Consider the following 7629-nt stretch of genomic DNA (forward strand, 5'->3'; position numbering starts at 1 on the left):
TTGCCACAGGGAGCATTGTTGCATTAAGGTATGACAATCATGTGATTTAAGGCCAAGAAGTCTTGAATCTTGTACAGATACAAGATTTTTAATATTTGAAGAATAACCTTCAGGGACCTTCATACCATAGAAAGAATTGCAAACCTCTCTCTTCTCTGCTCTTGACAAATTCCAAGGCCCAGGAGGCAAACGAGTACGTCTTTCTCCATACTCGGGTTGCAAATCAGTTTTGACCCCCATGTTCAATAAATCTAATCGAGCAGCAATCCCATCTTTATTTTTTCCAGGGATCTCCAGCAATGTACCAATGATACTATCGCAAACATTCTTCTCAATGTGCATAACATCTAGGGCATGCCTCACAGGAAGGTATTTCCAATACTCGAGATCAAAGAATATTGATTTCTTCTTCCAACAAACTCTGTCACCATTTTCAACCATATGCAGCACTTCTTCTCCGGTTAATGGCTCTGGAGGTATGCCATATTCAGGTTTCCCATTAAAAGCTGCACGTTGCCTCCTATATGGATGATTGATTGGTAACCATTTTCTATGCCCAATGTAACAAATTTTGTGGCCATTTTTCAACCTGTGACTAGGTGTATCATCGCCGCATATTGGACAAGCTTTATATCCTTTAACAACACAACCAGATAAGTTTCCATAGGCGGGGAAATCATTAATTGTCCACATTAATGCAGCTCTGAGTGTAAAGTATTCTCCATTATGTGCATCATACACTCCTCTAATCCCAACCCACAAGGATTTTAAATCATCAATCAAAGGCTCCAAGTAGACGTCTATATCATTTCCGGGTTGTTTAGGACCGGAAATCAATAAGGTTAACATCATGAACTTTCGTTTCATGCACAGCCATGGAGGGAGATTATATGTAACTAAGATAACCGGCCAACAACTATATCTGCTACTTAGAGAACTGTGGGGATTGAATCCATCAGATGAAAGAGCCAATCTCAAGTTTCTCGGCTCATTACCAAACTCAGGCCATTTATCATCAAGAAGTTTCCAAGACGGGGAATCCGCCGGATGAGACATCTGACCGTCAATTGATTTTCTAGCAGCATGCCACCAAGTCAAACTCTTAGCTGTCTCATGTGATTGAAACATCCTTTTAAACCTTGGAATTGGGGGAAAATACCACACCACCTTCGCTGGCACACCCTCTTTCAAGATTGAATCTTTGCCTTCCTTCCACCTTGAGATACCACAAGTAGGACAATTAGTTGAATCCTCATACTCCTTCCTATACAAGATGCAATCATTGGGGCATGCGTGCATTTTCTCATAACTCAGCCCCAATGCACACAAAGTCTTTTTAGCCTCATACATGGAGGTTGGTATTGTATTTCCTTCTGGAAGCAAATCGCCTTGAAGTATCAATAATTCTGTAAAACAGACATCACTCATCCCATGTTTTGCCTTCAAATTATACAACTTCACTAATGCCGATAACTTCGTGTACTTTCTACAACCAGGGTACACTGGTTGATCTCCATCCCCAATCACATTGGCAAACTCATACGGATCCGAACCAAAATCACCAAAATCATTATCATCCATATCAATTTCTTCAGACACAAAACTGTACCTACTATGGCCATCATCTTCTTCAACATTTCTGCTAGCATTAGTAGTTGCTTCCCAAGGTTCTCCGTGAAATGTCCAATTCTTATAGCTTTGGTCAATTCCATTAAAGTATAAGTGATCCCTTATAATTCCAACCCCAAACAACTTCAAATTAACACATTTAACACATGGACAACGGATATGTGTTGTAGTTAGAAGATTTTCTACAGCAAAGTTCAAAAATGCTTCCACCCCAAACTCATATGCCTTCGATCTTCTATCCGAGTGCATCCATGACTTATCCATCTCCGACACTATAACCTATTATCTATAATAAAGTGAAAATACAGGCAATGACCATCACTATAGCAGATTATACAATGATCTAATCGCAAGTAATAAACAACAGAGACGACGGGTTTTAATCAAAAACAGACGTATTTGGCATATATAGACGACGGATTTTCAACAGACGTCGTCTATTATACGTAATACAAACGACGGTTTATGAAAAAACCGTCGTGTATAAGTAATACAACGACGGTAGTTTAAAAACACCGTCGTGTAATCGTCGTCGTACGCCTTAAAATTCGTCGTGTCTCAGTTTATTTTCAAGAACACAAAACCCATTAAGAACACAACATATATATGAAACCAAGCAAGAAACCAACATATACATGAAACCAAGCATGAAAACAATAAATCCATTCCCAATTCAACATAACATAGGGTGATTAAAAGATACGACAAAATTAAATCCATTCCCAATTCAACATAACAGATAATGTAATCCATGAACCCATTAAACAGAAAATCCATGAACCCATACCTATAAGCATTGGTGCACTTTGCACCTTCTCCAGAGCGGAAAATGACAAGATCAAATAAAGGTGTCCTTTTGCTGGAAATCATTTGGAAGTTGGTGATGTGTCTTTTTGTGTTGATTTCCAGCAAAAATACACCTTTATTTGATCTTGTCATGAACCCATTAAACAGAAAATCCATGAACCCATACCTATAAGCACATTATTAACAGATCGCAAAGCATATACCTAAAACCCTTTAACAAAACAACCTAATATCATTCAATGAATTTACAAGGGGAAGATAGGGTTTGTACTTACAGGTTGGACGAGCTCACAGATTCGACGAGCCTGGAGAGTGCAACTTTTAATTAGAGCAGAAGTGAGAGAGCGAAATGTTATGTCGCGTGAAATCTGAAATTTTAGGTTTCAGGGATCAAAGTATAAGACTAAGAGCCAAATCTAAAAAAATTTAGGTCGTGCGAAAATTTTTAGAGCGCGCGCGTTATAAAACGTCGAAAGAAAAACCAAGGCGAAAGTTCTACAAGTACCGACGTAAATTTAATATTCCACGACGGAAACTTCATTTTTCGGATTAAGAACGTAAGGCCGTTCATTTTTCGGATTAATTTTAAATTTATTTTGAATTTTTTATATAACGACGACTGAAAAACCACGTCGGTGTTAAGAAATTAAAGACGTTGTAAATTATATAAACCGACTTACATATTAAAATAACGTCGTTTAAAGCGTAAACCATGTCGTATGTTTTACTGTACGACGTAAAATATGTATTCCACGACCTAACCACCGTCGTTAAAAATTAATACACTAAACCCATAAAATTAAATTATACAATTTAAAAAATTAAGTTTATAAAAGGTTTTATGGTTTTAAAGCCTAACATATAACATAGACTACCCAAAAATTATACTTTAAAAATAAACCCCAATAAATAACAACACTAATCTCTAAACCCTAGACTCTAAACCCTAAACCATTAAACTAGAAGTGATTTTATGACTCATCAAAACAATTTTGTTTTGGATGGTCATTTTAAATTTTTGTTATTCAAAATGAATTTTTTCAAGGTTTATGTGGAAGAAAATATATCAATGACTTCATAGGAGTTGACTTTTCAATTTTCTGATTTATTTTATATTTATTTTGAATATTTTGATATAAAAATAATAAAATATTCTTACCATACAACAAACCACGTCGGTGTTAAATAAATTGTAGACGTTGTAAATTGTAATAGACTACTAAGTCGTTAAAATGACGTCGTTAAAATGAGAAACCACGTCGGTGTTAAGAAATTAAAAACGTTGTAAATTATATAAACCGACTTACATATTAAAATGACGTCGTTTAAAGCGTAAACCATGTCGTATGTTTTACTGTACGACGTAAAATATGTATTCCACGACCCAACCACCGTCGTTAAAAATTAATACCCTAAACCCATAAAATTAAATTATACAATTTAAAAAATTAAGTTTATAAAAGGTTTTATGGTTTTAAAGCCTAACATATACCCTAGACTACCAAAAAATTATACTTTAAAAATAAACCCCAATAAATAACAACCCTAATCTCTAAACCCTAGACTCTAAACCCTAAACCATAAAACTAGAAGTGATTTTATGACTCATCAAAACAATTTTGTTTTGGATGGTCATTTTAAATTTTTGTTATTCAAAATGAATTTTTTCAAGGTTTATGTGGAAGAAAATATATCAATGACTTCATAGGAGTTGACTTTTCAATTTTCTGATTTATTTTAAATTTATTTTGAATATTTTGATATAAAAATAATAAAATATTCTTACCACAACAACAAACCACGTCGGTGTTAATAAATTGTAGACGTTGTAAATTGTAATAGACTACTAAGTCGTTAAAATGACGTCGTTAAAATGAGAAACCATGGCGGCTATTTAACTATACGACGTAAAATATATATATCAACGACTTAACCGCTGTCGTTACATAAACGTCGTCGATGATACCCTGAACCCTTAAGAAATTGAAGATGTTGTAAACCATAAACGACTCAATTGTTCAAAGAACGTCGTCTAACTATATTTTTACGTCGTAATTGTTTAAAACACGAAACAACAAAATACGACGGTTTGTGACTTTATTAGGTCGTTGGAAAAGTATTACACGTCGGTTAAGCAATTTGTATGTTTGTTTTTTTTTTAATTTAAGAAAACCTCAACAAATTTTTACATTACATATTATAGAGAAAATTTGTACATTATACATAAATATCAAGTGTTCAATAATTGCCCTGTTTAATAATTTGGAAAACAAACTCTGCCCATTCATTCCGGACTTCATCAATGGCTTCTTGGGGGTATGAAGCTTCCTGGTTTCCCTTGGCATACTGCATAAACAATGACTATTAGGGTTTATAAATAAAAAGAAATTCAATCACAGACGACGATATTTTTCATAACCGACGTAGTATATCCATTCAACGACGTTAATTTTACACGACCGTCGTTGATAATACAAAAAACGACGTGAAATGTATGAAGGTAATTTCTTCTTACCTTATTCTCAAACCCCAAGGAAGGATCCATGATGATGTCCCTCATGAAGCGCATTACATAATACCCGCATTCGACATTGCTGGGTTGCTTTGGTGTGCCTGAGAGAGTTTTTCAAATTACATTTTTACGTCCTGCTCGGGCTATGTGGGTATTATATATTTTTAAAGCACTGTTCACGATGTTTTTGGCCTCTTCATCGACCACACGATTTCCTGGCAGAGGATCCAGAAAATAGACGGTTTCTCTCTTTGCTCTTACAATCAGCAAAATCCAATGACGGCTGCACAAAATTAATATAAAAACGACAGTTATTTACAAAAACGACGTATTATAGTATTTCACACGACGAAGTAAAGTAGCTAACGACGACATTATATATTTATCACGACGATAAATAAATACCGACGTGGTTAGTAGTTTCAAACGACTAAATAAAATAAAACACCGACGTGGTTAGTTTATAAGCTGTCATTTATTGAAAATCATAAAAACAAAATCCTAAGGAGACTAACCCTGGATTGTAAGGCATCATGAAAATCTGTTCACCGTCTGTCTTCTGAAGTCGAGCTGCTACGAGTCGTGATCTTTCAGTTATTGTGCCAGAGTTGGCACTAACTGTAGCAGGGTCGATAAAGCCAACCATACTGCACATATTGGCTTTTTTCAAAACATCGTGTAAGTACCTAAACAAATAAAATAATATAAACAAGTCAGCACACAAAACACGACGGTTATGTATAAAAAAACGACGTATTATAATATTTCACACGACGTACTGAAATAGATGAGGACGTTATAATATATTTATCACGACGGTTGTTAGTTAAGACGACGTGGTTAGTTAGTTAAGACGACGCAATATATAAACCAACGAGTTATTATTTTAGAAGTACAAACCTCATATATACAGCCAATACAGTAGCTCCAATTTCTTCCATGCCTGCAAATTGTGTAATATCTTCAGGCAGGAGGAAGGTATCGCGCTCACCACCAAACACCTCCTTATCAATTGTAAATTGGAGTGTCTTATCCTCAGGCAGGAGTGTCGTTTCCACAAAACGACAAAGGGTTTTTAAAGAAGATGGCGCCTCCATATTTGAATAAGCACCAACTTCAATAACCTGTTTAAAGAAATAAAAAAAATGACGTGGTAATTCAATAAAGACGACGGTTTAAGTAATAAAACGTCGTCTTAAAAGTATTTAAACGACGGTGAAAAAACTGTCGTGGTAATTCAATAAAGACGACGGTTTTATGAATAAAGCGTCGTCTGAAACCATTTAAACGACGGTGCAAAAACCGTCGTTTAAATATTTTATTACGTCTTAAAAAAATTCCGCCGTCTAAGTTTTAAACAAACGACGGATTAAATAAAAATATCGACGTCTGAAATTTTGAAAAACAAATAAAAAAGGCAAAGTTATGTGAACATACCTTGTCGTCATGCTTTTCTTCATCTTCTTTCTCCTTTTCTTCTTCCTTCTCTTCATCTCTTTTTTCTTCTTCCTTCTCTTCATCTGGCTGATGTTTCCCCATTTTGGCAGTATCATCCTCCAAATGTAGGGATCTCACATCACCTCCAGAGCAGCTAGCTTTGTCAGACATTGGATTTTTGGGGCTTTGGCTAATTCTTGGTTTAAGCATGCTTGGATCAAAATTGGGAATTAATTGGGAAAGCTGACTCAGGAAATGCTCCCTCTCAGCCTCTACCAATTGTTTTGTCCTAGCCTCCATCCTTAAGGCCTCTTCCCTTGCCTTAGCCTCCATCTTTTTAGTCTCTTCTTGAAGGAGAACTCTTAAACTGTCCTTCAAACGGTCGTCAAAGCTCACCCTCTGTGGTTTGGGCAAATTGAAATATTGCCTTGGGGAAACACCAGCACCAACTCCCCTCAGTCTGCCTGGATGCTCGGGGCCCAAAGCCATGGTCAGCACATCATTGCTGCCATCTACTCTGACTTTGCCTTCCGAGACTTGTTTCTGCAATTCATCCTAAAAAAAGATAAACAAAAAAACACACGACGGTTATTTATGTACAAACGACGTATTATATAATTTCACACGACGCAATAACGTATAAACCGACGTTATTATAACTTATCACGACGGTAGTTATACCGACGTGGTTATTTATTTAAAACGACGAAATGAATAAACAACCGACGTCTTATGCTATAATTAAAGATAACAGAGTAGTGATTCCTATTTAGACCGTTAACGACGTTTTTAAAAAATTTTCGACGTGGTAATATCATTCACACGACGCGAAAATGAACCACCGACGTCTTATGCTGTAATTACAGAAAACATAGTAGTGATTCCTATTTAGACCTTTAACGACGTTTTTAAAAACTTTTCGACGTGGTAATATCATTCACACGACGAAAAATATAACATACGACGTAATAAGAATAATTCACAGTTTAATAAAAATTTAAAACAGAGTGATAGTAGGCTTACAATTAATTTTGCTTTCTCTGCCACCTTTGGATCAGGGATGTTACCATGTTTGTCCTGTCTAGCTCTCTTCCATAAGGTAGATCGATCAATTTCTACCCCAGGCATGGTTTCCTCCAATTGATCCTCCAATCCAGCATATCCTTTTCGAGACAATCGATGATTGTACTCGAGTTTCTCCCTAATCTGTGCATGTTGAGAATGCACAGACTCAAAATCTTTGG

The sequence above is a fragment of the Prunus persica genome, chromosome G2 (assembly GCF_000346465.2).
Source record: "Prunus persica cultivar Lovell chromosome G2, Prunus_persica_NCBIv2, whole genome shotgun sequence".
NCBI lineage: Eukaryota > Viridiplantae > Streptophyta > Magnoliopsida > Rosales > Rosaceae > Prunus > Prunus persica.